This window comes from Amia ocellicauda, chromosome 14 (assembly GCF_036373705.1).
Source record: "Amia ocellicauda isolate fAmiCal2 chromosome 14, fAmiCal2.hap1, whole genome shotgun sequence".
In the NCBI taxonomy this organism is placed as follows: domain Eukaryota; kingdom Metazoa; phylum Chordata; class Actinopteri; order Amiiformes; family Amiidae; genus Amia; species Amia ocellicauda.
In genome coordinates, this window is record NC_089863.1 from 30,021,902 (window position 1) to 30,041,882 (window position 19,981).

Below are 19,981 nucleotides of genomic sequence, written 5' to 3' on the forward strand. Positions count from 1 at the left end.
GGTCCTCTCTCATCAACAAAAGAGGTGGCGTGGCCGCGCAGCGTAGTCACCCCTCATCACCCACTAAGGCATGATGATAAATATTGCTGATAAAATACGACTCCTCTTAACCCTTGCTATTTTCCCCCCAGGGGCCTGGGAGGGGGCCAGAGGAGCCTACCCCACATTTTTTTTTGTTAAGGATCTACAAACTCATGCTTCAGCGCCTTTGCAAACCTCCAACAATCTGCTTCCTCCCTCCTTTCTATCCCTCCCTCCCCCTCTCTCTCTCTCTCTCTCTCTCTCTCTCTCTCTCTCTCTCTCTCTCTCTCTCTCTCTCTGTCTCTGTCTCTTTCTCTTGGAGTTAAGATCATCAGTTTACAAAAGAGATCCAGCTCCCTAACCCCCTATATATGCGCTCTCTCTCACACATACAACATCCACCTTATCACTCTTCTTCAATACACACTCCCCCTTTCATCTCTCCCTCTCCCTCTCCCTCTCTCTCCCTCTCTCTCTCTCTCTCTCTCTCTCACACACACGTAGCTCTTTGGCTCTTTGTTTGGGTGCGTTTGACCAGAAAACCCCGCACATCTGCTGACTGCTATACGTCTCTCTTGCCTGTCAGATTGTGAAGTGCGAGCACCAAAGAGAGCATTCCGATCCACCTAGCCTTTCTCTCCCTCCGTCTCCCCCGGGTCAAAGAAAATACACAGAGACAAAGAAAGTGACCCATTAATGATTTCGTACAGGGCCCTGGCTGTGAAGAAATGCTGGTAATTAAAATACAATCAAAATAAAATGAGAAGGAGAGAACCTAACATAGCTTGTGGTTAATGGCACTGGTTTAGGGCCCAGTCTAATTGTGTGAGATCGGACATTTGGAACATTTCATATTATAGTTATAGTAGTAGTATGTACATTTGCTGCAGAATGTCTTTGCAATTGTCACGGAGGCAAATTGTGAATCTGTGACTTTTTTAAGCAGTTTATTTGAGCTTTTGAAGGATTTTCTGTTATTTGCTTCCTAGAAAGATGTAAAAAGTAGTGCTGATTTTATATATAGTCAAACTGAGCCAGATATCTCACAATGGCTCATGCCAAAGCAGCACACACAAAAAAGTCCTATACTAAGCCAGTTCAGTGTCTTTTTCAGTGAAGGACATTAGCACAGAGATACTGGAGATATTATTCATATTCATAATAATAGTAGTAGTAGTCATATTAAATATTAATACTAGTAATAATTGTTAACTGTGTGTGTGTTAGCATCTGTATGTGTGTATTAGTGTGTATGTGCGAGTGGGTAAGTATTTGTGTGTATTTGTGTTACCGTTTGTGTGTATGTGAGTGTCAGTGTTTGTGTGTGTGTCTCTGTGTGTGTGAGTGCATTACTGTCTCTGAGTGTGTGATTGTGTGTTAGTGGCTCTGTGTGTGTGTTAGTTTCTCTGAGTGTGTGAGTGCATTAGTGTCTCTGAGTGTGTGAATGTGTGTTAGTTTCTCTGAGTGTGTGTGCGTTATATGTGAGTGCAATAGTGTCTCTGGGTGTATGAGTGTGTGTTAGTATCTCTGAGTGTGTGAGTGCATTAGTGTCTCTGAGTGTGTGAGTGTGTGTTAGTTTCTCTGAGTTTGTGAGTGCGATAGTGTCTCTGAGTGTGTAAGTGTGTTTGTGTCTCAGTGTGTGTGAGTGCACTAGTGTTTCTGAGTGTGTGATTGTGTGTTAGTGTCTCTGTGTGTGTGTTAGTTTCTCTGAGTGTGTGAGTGCATTAGTGTCTCTGAGTGTGTGTGCGTTATATGTCAGTGCAATAGTGTCTCTGGGTGTATGAGTGTGTTTTAGTATCTCTGAGTGTGTGAGTGCATTAGTGTTTCTGAGTGTGTGAATGTGTGTTAGTTTCTCTGAGTGTGTGTGCGTTATGTGTGAGTGCAATAGTGTCTCTGGGTGTATGAGTGTGTGTTAGTATCTCTGAGTGTGTGAGTGCATTAGTGTCTCTGATTGTGTGAGTGTGATAGTGTCTCTGAGTGTGTGTTAGTGTCTCTGAGTGTGTGAGTGAGTTCGTTTCTCTGCGTGTGTGAGTGTGCGTTTGTGTCTCGTGTGTGTGTGTTTGTGTGTGTGTGTGTATTTGTGGACAGCACAAATAGGTCAGCAGGAGCGGCTGGGGTGAGGGGGTTCACACAGGCGGAAAGAGAAGGTCAACCATAAAATCAACCCCCCCACTCTCTCTCACAAACACACACCCCCCCCTAGGGTATGATCCCCCAGCCTAAAGACACTAAGACTGGGGTTGTGTGATTGCAAATCAGCCTCCCCCAACCAAACCGCAAACACACATCCAACCTGGACTGATCCCCCACTCTCTCTCTCTCTCTCTCTCTCTCTCTCTCCCCCGAATCACACAACTGACAGATCTCAATCAGAAGAGAGGGAATAAGCACAGGAATGCCAGCTCTATTGGTCCAATATCCCAACTGTACAATCGGGGCTTGGAGCAGAGTGGGAGAAGACGGGAATGTGTGCCGTGGTGACAGGGCCAGAGAACGGAGGAGCGCTATTCTGGAATGTAGAGGGGCAGTTCTGAGTAGGTGAGCACAGGGGGTGGGCGGAGGAGCCAGGGGTGAGGGTGGGCTTCATCCCTCCCTGTTTTGAAAGCCCAAAGATGGAACCTGTCATTAGGACACCAAATAAAGAGGCGACTCGGCTGGGACTCCATTGTTCGGGGGCAGGAGGGAGAAGAGGCTGTTTAGTGTCCTCAACAACACAATCCCCCCATTTCCTTTGTTTCTCTCCGTCTTTGTTGTTTGCTTTTTTGTGTGTGTGTTGTGCTGAAAGGGCTGGGGAGCAGGGAGGGCAAGGAGAGAATAGGTTTGGAGGAGGAGAAGGGGGGTGGAGAGGTGAGTGGGGGGGTGTCTGGGTAGGGGAAGACTTTCACTTTCTTGTTTCTATCCTTTCCTCTTCTTATTTTCCATCCATCATTCTCTGCTTCTCCAACACTTCATTTCAATCCCTTCCTCCTCCTCTTCCTCCTCTCATTCTCTTGTTGTCTTCCCCTCATCAACGCCTGTCTTCCTCCTCCTCTTCTTCCTTGTTCACATGGTTCTCCCCCTCTTTCGCTCTAATTCCCTTCCTCCTCCTTCCATATTTCTTCTTTTCCCTCCTTTGTCAGTTTCCTTGTTGTTTCTCTCATTTCTTCCGTCTTTTTCTCCTCCTCCTCTCCCCCGTCTTCCTCCTCCATTCCTCCTGTCTCCCTCTCCTCCTCTTCCTCCTCTTCTCTCGCTATCTTCCCCTCATCGATGCCCTTCTTCCTCCTCCACATGGTTCTCACCCTCTTTTCTCTCTGCATCTCTGATTTTTCCTTTTCTTCTCCTGCTCTCCCATTCCTCCTCTGTCTCCCTTTCCTCCTTCTTTTCACAGCGAGGCAGGGAGGAAAAAAGCCTATGAGAGAGAGGGTGGATGAGAGGAAAAAGTGTGTGTGTTGGCGAAAGACTGAAAGGGTGAGCGAAAAAGAGAAATGTCTGTTTCACAGCGAAAGAGAGAGAGTGGAGGATCGGAGTTTGAGAGACAGAAGGAGGGAGGGAGGAAAAAGGGGTTCAAGAAAAAGGGGCGTGAGAGAAAAAGAAAGGGAGGGAGGAGAAGAGGGGTTCGAGTTTGCGAAAGAGAGGGGAAAAGTGTGCATTAGAGGGGGAGCATAAAGGGAAAAGTGTGTTTTACAGCACGGGAGAGAAGGAGGGAGGAGAAAGGGGGTTCGAGAGATGGAGGGAGGGAGCGAGCAGGGAGGAAAGGGGTGCTGGAGAAAGAAGGAGTGGGATGGGGAAAGTGAGTCTGAGGGGAAAAGGGGAGGAGGAGGAGGAGGAGAGGGCGAAGCGTGTGTTTGACTTAGAGAGGAAGGCAGGGGAAAGTGGGTTGGATAGAAAGATGGGAAGAGACAGAAGGAGCAAGGAAGGGAGACAGAGAGAGGGAGAGAGAGAGAGTGTGAGGGGGAGGGAGAGAGAGAGAAGAATATCAGTTTTGCAGTCACTTTAATAATGTGCAATCCATTACTTTTTAGGAAAGCTTGCCTACTTGTGCATAGAAACGATGGGAATTAAGAGAGGGAGCAATGGAGGAGAAAAGGAATGAGAAAAGAGATGAGAGGGACGCCTATCAGTGGAGAGACAATGGGAGGAGAGGGAGAGAGGGACAGAGAGTGTTGAGAGGCGGAAGTGTGTGAGATAAGCGATACAGAAGGAGAGAAAGTGCTATCCTGTCTATGCGAGAGACAAGGGGAGAAGGACAGCGAGGAAGGTAAAGAGAGGAGGAAGAGGAGAAAGGGGTGAGAGGTCTAGAAAGAGAGAGAGAGAGAGAGAAAATGGGAAAAGAAGGAAAAATATAACAGGGAAGAGGAGATTGTTTGGGATGGGGAAAATAGGGAAAGAAAAGGGATAGAAAATGGGAGGACAAACACACACACACACACACACACTAATCACTTTCCCTGGTGACTTCCCAGAGGCCTGAATGTAAGATCACAGCACTGGAAACAAAAGCCGGAGCCCACCCCCGCCGGCGCCCCCCGGCCCTGCCTCCTCTCTCATTCACTCGGACCAGGGCTTGCTGGTCTCAGATGCTGGACTATTCACCGGTGATAGATGGCTTCATAAACCAGCAGCCCTCTCTCTCGCTGGGCACTGAGCTGGGAAGCCATGTAATGTGCTTTTGCCAGCTACCCACACCTTCCCACTAATGACACTGATGATGATGATGACGATATCATGGATCTAGTCAACTAGAAGAGCTTGGCTGGAAGAAAGCTGTGTATTGCGATCTTCATAAGTTACATCACACATAGAGAACAGAGCATTTCTACTGTCCCACTTTACTCTGTCTCTCTCCAGAAAGTATTCAGATGTCTACGAGCATAACATAATCCATCTTTACAACAATCTATCTATCTATATTCATTTATGTCTGTCTATATCTTTCTGTCTATACATCTATGTGATCATAGATTACTTACAATTTCCCCATAGAAATACATATTTTTAAAGGAATAATTACAGGACAGTCTTTTTTGTAGGCAAGGTTGTTTATGTAGGTAGATAATAATAATAATAATAATAATAATAATAATAATAATAATAAGAAGAAGAAGAAGAAGAAGAAGAAGAAGAAGAAGAAGAAGAAGAAGAAGAAAATATACAAAAATCGATTTTCTACCATTTATTTCAGTATGTATTTTATTTGATTGCTTTGCAGCTGGTGCACAGAAATGATCAACACTTCATAATGGATTATAATCCCCATTCATACTCAAAGCATTTAACAGCATTTAAATGACTAATGATCAATTAACTTATTCATAAATCAACCATTTTAGAAAAGCCATAGCTAGCCTTTCATTTGAACACAACTCCTTGTGGGTCCATCACAGACAGACACACAATCCAGTCAAAGCCTTACAAAAATGCCAACAGAAATCTTCCCAAATAGTCCAAAAACTTTGTTATAGTAAATAACAACAGCCTAGAGAAAAAGAAAGTGTCAAGATTGCAGGAGGTTGAACTGAGTTACCAGAGGCAGGGCTGTCAGCTCTGGACTGGCTCTGTTTGATTTCTATACAGGCCTGATGTGTTGAACTCGAGGAATTGCTGAGTAACATTGTTTCCAATCCAGGGTGCATACAACTGTAACTGACCCTAACTTAAGACTTTGTGTGCTGAGAAATGGGCACCATTCTCCCCTTTGACATGCAATCTCAGCAATTCCCCCAACGTCACGGATTATTAACTAAATATGACGAGTCATTATTGGCCCAATAGCCCCTTGGGGAACGTAGGGGGGGTGGGGATGGCAGAGGGGCAAGAGATGGGGGGGTGGGGGGTCCCGAACTGGAGTGGGAAACTAGTTTTTCTCATGTGTCGGGAGGGAAGAAGGTAAGGAGACCTTCATCTTTGCTCTACTGGAGATCGGAGGTCAAATGTCAGGGCAGACGAGGAATTCAGAGCTGCATACCGGTAGATCGGGTTACGAGGGTGGTGGCGGGGAAGGGTTTGTGTGTGTGTGTGTGTGTCTCTTGAGTTGTCTCCACTTGGGTCTCTGGGAATCAGTTGGATTTATCTTAGTATATTGCAGATATATCGGCTGTATTTCAAATATACAATGATTTGAAATCCCTATTTGTATTTAGATGTGCAAACTCCATGCTGAGGTCAAGTCCTACCATATAGTTTCAACATATAAAATAAATGAAAGGATTGCAGACTGAAATATAGTTGAAAGGCATCCCATATAGTGCCATTCTACTCCATGAATGTCCAGAGAGATGGACAAAAGTTAATGTCAAATGGGAGGGAATACTTTAAGGCGCAACTATACACATTTAGTTTTATATTTGTTTTATGGGGTAGTAGGTTGGCTCTAGTCTCCAACAGGGGACTAGCTTAATGGTGGATTAGAGGACCCTATTGACCTCTGGCTGCCACTGACGTTAATTAGCACTAATTAGGCCCTGCTTTGGGAGCATTAAACAGTTTAAAGGCAGAGAAGGACTGCCTTTTAACATTTCTTGGCAGACAACTCGCCTTCTGTTTGGTCTTGCCTTGGTGTGGCTTGTCAGAGTGGATTTCACTCCCGGAACAATAGGTCTTGTTCATCACTGCGCTGACTGAAGGCATTTCTGTGTTGAATGCCCCACTTGTGTGCAGTTTTGATCTCTCTGTCGCGGGGTAAGTGTATCTGAGATCTGCCCCCGGCTCTGACGGTGAGCAACACTTACCTACCGATGTTGTAGAACACGGCACGTTCCGGCTCGCCATTGTGGGAGGTTGTAGTTTGGTTGTGTTTCATCTCAGACAAACACAGACATACAAATGTTGTAGAGCTGTTCCAATAAACTTGTCATTCTCTGTATTTTATTCATATTATTCTTCTGGAATGTAGTTTCATTCATGTCTTTTTACTACGCTATTTTTACAAGTCCGCTGGATTACACGCGTTTGTGTTGCCCCAGCATTATTATTCTAAGGTCAGTTTATTACAATGTTGCCGCAATGTTATTGGATTACCTCCATCCTTGGGATCCCCAAGTGACTGCATATGATTTGATTGTTCTCCAGAAATATGCGTTTGACATGATTTATGAATGTAGACGCAGGCTGGGCATTGCAGAGACTTTGTGACCTCTAGCGCAGACGCCACCATGCTTTACATTTTGTCCAAATTTCCTTCCACTTCAATAATAATAATAATAATAATAATAATAATAATAATAATAATTATTATTATTATTATTATTATTATTATTATTATTATTATTATTATTAATTAATTGTGTATTTTCCTAATGAGCTGAACAGTTGCATCTGCACTGCAATGAATTGCTGAACAGCATTGTCATGACTTAACCATGTAAATAAAACCAATCAAAGCAGCACTGAACAGAATTTGAGCCTTATTCACAGCAGTACGGCAAGCCCACGGGGACAAAAAAGACTTTGCTGATGTAATTCAGCCTTATTGAGTAAAATTTGGCTGAAACACATACAGAAACACAGCCCTGACCCTACCTTCTCTCTCTCTCACACACACACACCCTCGTCCCATCTCTTATTTAAACTCCCACACCATGAAAATGAGGCCCCCACATTTTAAAATCTCATAGGCCACACCAGGGGCTGGAGACACATGGTATCACTTTATTAACCCTGTGATTCCCCCCTCTGTCCCTCCCTCCCTTTCCCTAGATAAAACAGTAGGGGCCATTGATGAATGGTGACCTCTCTCTTTGAAAAGGGGAACAGAGTGTGACGCCCCATTTTCAAGCCCCCTTGCGATGACTTTACCAGCGTGGTGACCCCCCTGACCTCTCCAGCTCCCGCCTCCCATTGGCCGCTGTGGCTGAGGCGTTGATTGGTCAGTTGCTTGGCCGGTTGGAGAAAGAGGAGAGAGAGATGGCAAGGAGGAAGGGAGCTGAGTAAAGGTCAAATTATGGTCAGGGCTTTCTGAGGATTTGGGAGAGAGAGAGAGAGAGAGAGAGAGAGAGAGAGAGAGAGAGAGAGAGAGAGAGAGAGAGAGAGAGAGAGAGAGAGAGAGAGAGAGAGAGAGAGAGAGAGAGAGAGAGAGATCTTGTTTTAGACCACCTTCGGAGATTTGAACTGCAGGAATTTGTGTTGGGTTTGAGGAGTCCTCTTGGCTCCATGCTAATTCCAACTCATGAAAATGTCCTGGGAAGGGTTGTAGGTGTAGAATGTGGCCTGAACCACTTCCAGGTCACCGATTCAGACTCAGATTGCTGAGGGGCGAGAGAAGACGGGGAGGGATGGAGAGACCAAGAGAGAAAGAGATGCAGGGAGAGATGGAGCATCACAGAGACTGATGAAAGGATAAACAGTGGGTGAGAAAAAGGTTGGAGAGGGGATGGGAGACAGGAGAAGAGAGAGAGAGAGAGAGAGAGAGAGAGAGAGAGAGAGAGAGGATGAAGGGATAAAAAGGAAGTGAGAAAAGAGCTGGTGGGAAGAGAGAGAGAAAGTCTTTGGTCTTGAAAGAGTGAGAGAGATGCAGAGAGAGAGAGCAAGGGGAGCCATCTTCAAAGTCTTCTAGTCAATGCGGAAACAATGGTCAGATTGGATATAATGACTTGAATTAATCTGTGAGCTACTGAACTGTATTTCAAATTGGGCAAGTGTCTTGATCTTCTCCAGTAGAAAACATTCTCCTATTCTGATGCAACCTCCATTGCTTAAGAGAGTCCTGCTCAAAGCTCCGGGCTGTAAGGAAGCATATTATGACAAATACAAATCTCTGTCTTGATTGGTACATGCCACCCCACTCCCTCCTCTGTCTCCCGATATCGACTCGCATCCAGTTCAGGACTTGCACTCTTACCTCCCGTTGTCTTGGCCGCACTTCGCCCAGCTGCCTACAGATTCCCATCTCTCCTCACACTCCCTCCAGACCTCTCTGGTCTTCCTGTGCTAGGAGACGTACTGTACCCCATCTTCGCTGCTCTTCCTCCAGAAGGCACCTGCTAAACCATCAATAATAATAATACAAAGAAACCGATTCACTCAATGTCCTTACTGGTCTTCAAATGTTGTGTGGTTTAGTTCAGAAGCTCAGTCTGGAATGATAAAGCATTGGAAACAGTCTTCCATCTGCAATGGTCTCTTTTCAGTTGTTTTGAGTCCTCTACGAGACGAGTCTGGGTGATGGCACTCTAGTATGGCATACCGAGGGACAGATGGGCAAAAACATGCTGTGCACTTTTGAGCGACATTTGGACTTTACCCTCCGGACAAATAGTATTTGCATAATCTGGAATTCTCATCATATTTGTAGCATATTATCATCTTGGATTCTTAAGGATGTTACTAGTGTTATATATCCAAAATTAAAACAATTAAAAAGTAAATGGCCAAAATCAAAAACAATGGCCAGTACAGCATCTTGACAGTAGAGCTTTTAAGGTGGTTTGGCTGGATTACAAATTTAGAGTGCGTTGGTTTGTATTGTATTCGTTTACCAATTCCTGCTTTGGTCCTATATGGTTTCTCATGCTGATTTTGTGCTTAATTTGCATTCAAACAGAACACAAATCTATTTGATACTCTAACCAGCCATAGCCACCTTAAATATGGAAGTCATAACGTCACTGTTACTGTCTTGACTTACAAAGCAGAATGTAAACATAGCACATGTCAAAAGAGTTGCTTTGGGGAGCAAGTCCTTGTGTAAATTGACTGTTGCTCTATGAAGACAAGCCAAAAAACAGGAAGTTGGAATATATAAGAGTGGGAATGCATGTCACATCTGTATTGACGCACAAAAAGGATTTTCTTTCCATCTCTGGCCTGCGTTCTTTTCAGAGCAGCATCATATCATGTGCTCACTGTGAGAAATGGCAACCACAGCTTCTGGCTATGAAAAGCAGTAGAAGATCATACGAAGAAAACAGAATCTAGCTCAAGGCAGAACTGGGGAAAGTTGGAAGGCTTCAGTACTGGGCATCAGAATACCAAACACATCACTGGCTGCCAGCTCAACAGAACAACAAGAACCAGACACACACAAATACGCTCGGAGGGAAATGGCCACAGGGGATCATCTCTGAAGGCATCAATTTGGGGTCCAATCACACTAATTCATCGTCTCCAGGATGCACCACCACAAAACATCTTTAAAAGCTGAAATAATTGCTAAATAACATCTCCATAGTGTGTGACACTCAATAACTTCCCCGCCCCCAATGACAGACAGAGAGAAGACAAAAAACAACCCCCCAAACCTAATTCTCCAGCCAAAAGATGCAGAAAAGAATTCAAGATGGCTGTGCTGTAACACTTAAATTCTTCCCCCCTGCAAACAAATCAGTGTCATTCAGCTTCACAACAGCAAGTGTGTGTATACATATATATATATATATATATATATATATATATATATAAAATACCTATATTTGTTCCATTCCAAATATTGACAAGCATGGAAGTAGCTGACCACAATAGATTGCTGTTCAAAAATGTGACCCCTCAGAAGACGTCAGAGCTCTATGGAAAGAGTCACAAGGCCCTTGTTTATGAGTAGCGGGGTGTCGCCTGCCGGAGCACATGAGCTGAGATTTGCAGGAGGTGATAGTGTGAGTGGGGAGGGGAGGTGTTATGTATCGACCCAAATATCCTCCGGCTCGCTGATTTTGTGGTGGTCTGTTCTTTTGGGATGGCAATCACCACAGACACTGGATGCGCTGTGATGATTTATTGGCGCTTGGTGTGTGTGTGTCTCGTCAAGTTGCTGCCCAATCCACAGACCGACTCTGAAGACTCTCTCTAGCCTAGTTTTTGGACTCCTTACCTATATAATTTTGTTCCCCCTCCTCTCTCTCTCTCTCTCTCTCTCTCTCTCTCTCTCTGCCTCTTTCCATCTTGATCCCTCACCCCCTGAATCCTTCACTCCTCCCCTATTCCTCTTCTTGTCTCCCTCTCTCTTTACCTCTCTCCCCATTCATCTACTTCTTCTCTCCTCTCCCCCTCTTATCTACCTCTCTTCCTCTTACTCCTTAATCCCCAATCTATCTCCTTCTTTTCCCTCTCTCTCTCTCTCTCTCTCTCTCTCTCTCTCTCTCTCTCTCTGTGTGTGTCATTATCTATACATTCCTAGTGGCACAAAAACAGAAGCCCCTGTTCAGTGAGAGAAAAAAAAATGGGAGCCAACCATGTGTACGCCCCCATCCCCCCCTGCCATCTTCCCAGTCTTGGTGCCTGGGGCAAAGGTCATGATCCCACAAGCCTGAATGACATGTACGGTCATGCTAACTGCATAGCATTCTCCCTGTGACGGCCCAAAAATAGGCCCACTGTTCACCAGCCGGGTCAAATAACTGCTCAGAAGCAGGAGCCGCTTGCAGCTGCAGATTAAAATCACAGCATGGCCAAATGTGTAAAGATTTGAGCTTGTTGCACCAAGTTAGGATGTTTCTCAACCTGTTCATACCAGATCATCTGCCCTTTTTGAGGATTCATCGACAGCTCAGCTGGCCCAGCAGAAGTGCCTTCAAGAATTTGACTTTTGCTGACTTACCAGGAAGTGGGCAGAGGGGAAGGATATCAGTGTCGCACAATGGTGGACCACTAAGATTGTCCCTCCACACCTAAGGTTCCTTCGAAGCTATATTAGAGAACAAACCCAATGAACAAGCATTTTCCAATGCAATGATTTTCATATTGCAGATATACTCACCCTATTGCTTAAAGCAGTGGTTCTCAATCCTGTTCCTGGAGGAGCCTCTACCCTGCTGGTTTTTATTCCAGTTGAGCTCTTAATTACTTTAATCCCTAAATGAAGTAATTTGATTACATTTGAATCTTTAAATTGTGTAACTGATTCAAATTTGGTTCCTTAATAAGATAACAATTTTATACTTAACTTAAAACCCCTACTGTTAAAAATTATGAAAAGGCTCTGATTTAAGAAATTATTAGTTCAATTAAGGGTTCAGTTAAGTAATTGAGAGCTCGGTTGGAACAAAAACCAGCAGGGTAGGGGCTCCTCCAGGACCCGGATTGAGAACCACTGGCATAAGATAAGTAAAATCAGGAATGTGTAGTTTCACTAAGGCTAAACTCACATATAAAGGTAAGGTAAAAATCTTCACAGTAAAAAGATTTATAGAAAATATTGTCCTGAAACATTGGTGCACCAATTTATTTATTAGACTTTTATATACTTTTCCATCATTTAGGATGCAAATTGTGAATTTCAGCAGTTTTGTTTCAAGGATTTCAGTTTTAGGTTAATAACTATTAGACTGCACTTTTAAAGTTTTTTGGGAAGTCACTTTTATTTTTGGCATCATGGTTGGAGGAGTCAAGGGTCACAAACTGGCCAGCAGGGGGCTGTTTATGTAAAGGGGTGCTATTCATGGAGTATGCACTTCTCTTGTACACCTCATCAGGGTACACCAACTGCATTTATAAGTGCTTGATAACCCCAAATATATTAATCATAAGAGAGTCTTCATGACTTGAGAGTACTCTCCCGATACTGGTAACAGAAGTGTATGGTTTTAACACAAGGTCAGTTTGACTTCCTAAAAATACCTTCTGTGTGTGACTTATTCAGTGTGAATAGCTTGGTTGTAAACAATAACCTGCAGTATTTTATATTATATATGAAATTGCAATTGATTGACAGGTTAACGCACTGGTTCAACGAACGCAATCGCTTCACAAACATGGTGGGAATATAGTTCTCTCCAGTACATACCCACGTACATCTATTTCCGATCCCATTTCCGAGATGACACAAGAGAGCACGATGCACTGCAAACAAACACCCTCCACACGGATGCCACACCGATTCCCGGTCGGCACAACCGTACAAACAACTCAAATAAACATCCCTGCAGCTGGAGCGATCTAAATATCATTTGATATGTTTTCAAAACAAGGAAAGGAAGAAGGGAGAGGAGGAGAATGAAGTGAGGGAGAGCGAGTGAACAACCCCCGCCCCACCCCACCCCACGTGTTTCCCAAATGGAGAAGTAAACAGATAAATAAATAAATGTATTGGACAAGGAATGTGATAAGCGAAGGAAAACAGTGGGGAGGAGGTCAGCACAGAGGACAGATAAATCACTGATGAAGACGCCAGGCTAGGAAGCGTTTAACCTCCACATTAACCTGCCTGGGCTCGGGGAGGAAACGGCAAGAGCTCACAGTAACTGTCCTTAATCCAACACACACACACACACACACACACACACACACACGTTGTCTCAATATGCATCGCACACATAAACACACAAGAAAATACACATCTCCCTTTTACAGGGCACTGAAATAGTCAAACACGTCGCTTCTATTGTCCAGAACAGATTGTCACGTTGACCACAATACAGTGTGCCTTCAGAGACATTGACTTGCTGAGTGGTTAAATAACACTCTAGATTAAAGTTGACTTTTCCAATTGTATGTATTTTAATCTTTAAAATAATTTACTGCGGCCCTGCTCTGTAGCTAACTGACTGCCAAGAATCTCTCAAACACGTGAAGAAATATAGGCCTATACATTTTACTTTTATATTTGTCTCTATATCATGTCTCTATGTGAAAGTCCCTGCTTCGAATCCAGATAAAAATGAAAACCATACAGCCCTCACTCGGCATTGTGGGAAAACCAGCCTATGACTGAGATTAAAATAACCACAACATGTACTTATTAATAATGTTTGTTTGCAATGTAATCTTATATACGCTCTTTCGAAATCATGGCTTTTCTCGGTCAAATAAATACATAAATCAAACTTTTGTCTTTTCTTGTTATATATGGTTTGTGATTCACAATTGTTCAGTGATTTGGACTAATCTGAATGGCAGTTCACTTTTTTGTTTTGTTTTTGTTCCTTTAAACGAAAATCAACAGCCTGCTTTGGTCTATGGTGCACCTCGGCGAATATGGAAAGAGGTTGTGTCATAATTATTATCTTCTTATTGCTGTAATGTTTGATTTTTCGAAATGATCAGGAGTGGGTGTGGAGTTGTAGCCTTGTGCAAAGTCGTCCTGTACTCTCTTGCTGTCTCTTTCCCCTTCCCGGCCAATGGGAATCCAACCTCTCCCATATAGGCCACAGTAGAGCACCAGCAGGCTCGCCCTCCGAAATATTAGCCCTTTACTCCCAGCACAATTGCAAGGAGAGGACGAGTTATTTATGTGCGTGCCTCCTTTCTCAAGTCAGCTTTATTTAGTCCCCAGAGAACGTACCTCGCATTGCTCACCCCAACATGTCATACCCCCTATAAATCATCGAGCAACTGGTGGCCATTCTTTGTCTTGGCCTGACCGCGTCATGGCTGCTTCCTCGCACCCCTGCGCAGTTGTTACTGTCAGTGAACACGTCGGAGCCACCGCTGTTTTGCCGCCAGTTCCATTCTCCAGAGGGCACGGGCAGTACCAAGGTTACGAGGCTAAATGGAGAGATGCTCGCCAAATTTCCGGCTGTGTCGTGTTGTTTTTCAGTGCCGTGTGACAGTTTCCATATGAAAATATTTTATTTAAGAAAAAAAAACAGGAAAATATACACCCTTTGACCCTTTTGTCATGCGCAAGGTATGGGATAGACCATGCCTGCTTAATAATTGCACCATAAAACATTCAAGCCTTACACGTTTTTGGCTAAGAATTCAACACATTAGGCGCCAGATTATTTTTAAGTGTATCCGGATGTAGTTGCTGTTTGGTGGGACAAATTCACCTATTCTTTAGTTTTGCCACTTATGATTATGTCATGATCTTGACTCTCAAAATGTGATATACCAGAACAATAGAAGTTGCTCTGGATAAGGGAATCTGCTATTAAATAAATTAGTTATTTCTAACAGTGTAGGTCAGGAAAGATCTACAGATATGAGTTATCCACACTGACTTGGTATAAGTAGCCTAGCTAAAACTATTCAAAGCAAATAAACCATTGGTGTTGCATAAAGCTTGTGTTGAAACATTGAATATAGTCAGTGACCCTTTGCTGTTAAGTTATGTGTATGCCTTTTTTTGACAGCATATAATGTATGGTCCTCTTTAACCAGGAAGTTTACCCACCGAGGTCAAGTCCTCTTTTCCAGGGGTTTCCTGGCAAGACGGGCGTCAGTAAGAACTACAACAGATATTCGACAAAACAGATCAATTAGCGTCCTCAAAAGAGAGATTGGCATATTTTAAAACAATGTAAAACACGACAACATAACTTCACTGACATGTAAAAGGTTAATCCATGAACTCTACACAAGAAATATCCCCAAAGTCAGCCATTATTATAGATTTGATCGGGTGATACACAGTCTTGTTACCGTATTCAGAACTGTTATAACCAAGGGGCGGCCCTCTACTTTCTCTTGCTCATTTGGAGAGTCCACATCACCTCTGTGGCTAGGTAACTTGTCCCAGACCCCGACCACTCTTTGTGTAAAGATGTGCTTCTTATCTTCGGTCTTGGAAGTCCCCTCATATGAATTTCATACCTGTGACCCCTCTCCCCCATTTCACTGTTGAGTGTGTGGTCGCCCGAATTCAACCTATTTGGGACCTTGCTGGCCTGGATCCAACCCCGTTTTGAAGTCATGGAAAGAACACAAGTGTACCAAGCGGGCGCTTTCCAGTCGGGGACTTCATGGTACAGTAGGGGGACTGGGAAAATCTGAATGCCCTATCCTTCAGATGACATATTGAACAGATTTAAGTGATTTGTAGAAGCAATTTGAACTCAAAAATAAGCCGTAGTTCCCGTATTTTCCTTCAGCAGGAGTAGTAGTTTTACTGGAACTAATTACATGATAATAATAATTATAATAATGGTATAACTAGTATAAGTGTTGTGTTGCTTTATTATTAGTGGTAGTTATTATACTACTAGAAGTATTTCAATAATACAAATGAGAACAGATGCAATTACTAGAACTGTAACACTTTGCCAGCATTAGCAGGGAATCAAACACACAATGAAAGAAAAGAAAGGAGACACTCGTTTGTGAAGCAGGGCTGCAGCTCCCACTCCGCTGTGCTAATGTCCCCCCAGCCTTTTTCTTTTCTGTGCCGGGAGATAGAATGACATTTAATCACCTCTCCCTTACTGAAGAATGTAGCTGGTCAGTTTCTTGCCCTAGAGGGACTCCAGCAGCACTCAGAAAGGCTAATTGAAATCGTCTTGGGGAACAGGTAGGGTTACATGTGTGAACAATTAAAAAGGACCAAAAAGGGCAACTATGTAGCCTGCAGCCAGAAAGGCACTACAGTCAACCTGTGTTTGTAGTTTTTTTTTTTTTTTTTCTTCCACCAGAACTCATAAGTAAGGACTTGTCATGAAATTGAGTTCTGTTTCTTTCTCTGGTTATTCTTTATTTTCACCTCTGGAAAGCTCGCTGTGCTTGAAACGTTTCCAAGCCCTTTTCCCTGTTTGTTATGCAATGTTCTGAGTCGAAACGTTTAGTTTAATAACTATTATTCATTAACGGCAGATGTTTATCATTATGGTGGAACAGATTATTGGACACTGTTTCGGGTTCTAAACGGTGAGGATGGAGAGGTTGTCAAATTATTTTTATGGTGGGAAATGAGGCGGGAGACATTTGAGACTGAACATTGGATGTACTTTGCAGAAAGAGTGGCAGGGGTCTGCAACAAGCTACCCAGGCTTGCAGTCCAAGCTGGATCTGTGCGTTGCTTCCACAGCAATTAAGGAAATACTGTCCCTACCCTCAATTTGAACACTTGGTATTGTTCTAAAATACAGTCAATGTGACCACCTCAGCCCACATGTATCTGTACAAAGATGCTACTTTAGTTACACTCCCTGTTAGAGTTTAAAGGTGATTGTGGTAAATAAGAGATCATTAACACTGTCATTTTAAGCACAACATGGATGTAGCACTATTTACAAATATTGTGTGTAGAATTTGAACTTTTGAGAGTATGTATTTCACCTTAGATACCTGTCTCTCCCAAACAGTCAAACTGCAGAGGATTTATTCAGAATGGAATCCATAACAGAAGGATTGTGAATGGCAAGCTAACGGTACATGCTTTTTGTTTACAATTGAAATGAGTCTCTCTGGGCCAAGCAGTTGCGTGCTTGACAGTGCATGATTAGAAATGAAACCACGCAAGGAAGCAGGATGATCATTTGGGCTAATTCGCTCTTGCCGTGCGCATTTTCTGTCCTGGATGGTCTCACACGCAAAACCCTGCGCTGTCGGGACTGGACAGATTGATTTGAAGGCACTAATGCGGCTCCTCCGCGGTGCTTTAGCGCGGCTCTATCGCGGGCCTGTGCGTCGCGTTAATCCCTTTTTTACATCCGGATTAAAGCAGTGTGAATGAGGGACCCAGTCTGAAAGGTTTAACGGTATAATGGGATTTCCATTCGCCGCTGTTTATGTACGGGGGTGAAGGAGGGGGGGGGGGGTCTTGTTTGTGGCCTGGGGTTGTGTGTATACGGGGGAGCATCTGGAAAGGTTAAAGTCGCCTTGTTGAGAATTGGGGCTAATAGAAAATCAATGTTCAGCTCTGGCCATTAAATACCAGCACAACGTTGGTATTGTGATCGGTTTGTGTTTTTGTATTGTTCTCATTCGCATTGCTATTGTAAGCTCTGTCATCCACTGTGCATAGCCTATATATAGGGTAGTTATAGTATAGTACTATTTTTTACCTGCTTTTAAAAACGTTTTTGACAACATTGCAGTTGTTCTATTTAAATATCAATTTACTCAAACGGTAAAATACATACAGATAAACATACAAAGTGTAATTTCATAGAATATTTATTAATAGGCCAACATCTGTGTTTAAATATTTTATTCCTGTACATAATACATAGGAAATTTTAAAAACGCCGTTTTTAGTATCCCAGTTTAACAACCGCAGAGAAATACGATTGATCTTTATTTATTAATAACCTCAATTGTTATGTTTCTATACTTGCACTTTCGCGTAGCCTGTGAGCTTTTCAAAATTTAAAATGTATTACAATACCGAACCATACGGGATCGTTTTTTTATGAACTATTAAACATAACCACGTTGGATTGTATAGCCTAAGTACCAAACTACTTTTCCAAGCTGATTTTGACTATAACTTTAAAACGGGACACTCCCAGCACATTTAATTAATTTAATTTGATTTTGGTTCCATTTGTTATGGTTATGGCAATGCAACTGACACAATTAGAAAACTTTATCTCATTACGGATATGAATATAGATTAAAACTGGATTAATAATGCAAAATCCCTCGTGTGTTTGTGTACAGAATACATTATTCATTATCCAGCACTATCTTCGTTTGATACAATGTTATTTACTTCCTTGTGAAGTTGAATGCAAATTGTTTGTTAATCTATGCTTTTATGGTTTTTATATATTGGCTTAGTAAACGATTTAAATTGGAGTATGGGAGCAAAGATTTTATTTGATTGAAGTGAGTTGCTGTGTAATCTCTGTATATATTGCATATCTAGACTTTTACCATCCCTTGTCTTAACTGGTCAGTAAACCGCATTAATGAGAGAGAGAGAGAGAGAGAGAGAGAGAGAGAGAGAGAGAGAGAGAGAGAGAGAGAGAGAGAGAGAGAGAGAGAGAGAGAGAGACAATGTAGGCTACAGAATTTTAAATACACACAAAAATCGCTTTACATTGCAATCAAATATTAAATTCGACAGGTATTAAATGCCACTGTGTTTTTACGTCTTTAGCTTCGGAGAAAAGTAACCACGAATTGGAACTGACATCTATCTGACATCTTCAATCTGACAATCCCCTCGCTGTCCCGCCAAAAGGCAGCACGACTTGACCTAACTGGGCACAATGGAGACTTGAGTCATTGATCTCTCTACAATAACTGTCAAGTCTCCCTTGTATTGTTACTTTGATCAGATCAATTATTTAATAAAGCGAACTCAACAATTCTTATTCAGGAGGTAGGAGGTATTTGTAAGACCACTTTAATGAGAGCTAATGACAGAATACATAATAATAATTATAATAATATGACCTAAAGCCTAGACTTAATCAAATATTTGATCTACCAGCAAATCGCCAAACTTGAAACCCAATCCTGCTTTAGTTTATTGTCAGAAGTCAGTTTATCCCAGGCCTACTTATAGGCTGTAAAAAGCACGTTAGGGTACAGGTTTGTAATTTGCAATTCGAGGGGAGGTCAAGGTTTTGATTTAGTTTAGGTCTAAATACCGTTAAATTATATTTTTTCGTATTATTTTTTACCTCAATTATCGGCAGGCCTATCAGGTCTGTCTGATCCAATTTGACATTTTAGTAAAATATTTGTTCTCAATGTAGCTGGAGACTAACTTAAATCACCGTCCCTGCTATAAATTACATCGCCTGCAAGCTGGGAAAGGGACGGCTGTCTGAAAAGTGGTCTGTTTAAAAAGCAGGACTGCAGATAAACAAACACTGTTGGTGTCAATTAGCCCAGTTAATGCGTCCTTTTGTCATGCAGTTCGACCAATTGGTATAACATTCAAGTTCTCACCAAACTGATAAAACCAACACATTAAAAGTCTGCTGTTAAAGGGAGGTCTCTCTCCACCTCGACAGTTTAATGTTATAAGCTAAGGTGTGTAGGGAAAGTTGTGTGTATTTAAGGCTACTTACTTACTTACGCAACACGTCCACTCGATTGCAGTTTAAATGTATGTGTTCGTGATACCTAGAGTGTTAGAGAAGCGTTAGAAATACTGACTTTCCGATGGAAACATAAACATTTGAAACAGTGTTACGTTTCTTATTCAGATTTGCCCTTGTATATTTATATAAATAATATGTAATATTTATTAGTATTGCTATCGATGATGCATATCACTATCAGCTCACTCACTTCAAATCATACACAGGCTACGTTTCCATTCAATTTAAACAATTCCGGTGTATACAAAATGTAACGCATTTAGGCCTATTTGTCATTTCAAATCACAGAGACAGTTCGTTTTAGTTTCATTTGGTGTATTTCTGTGACAATAAATATT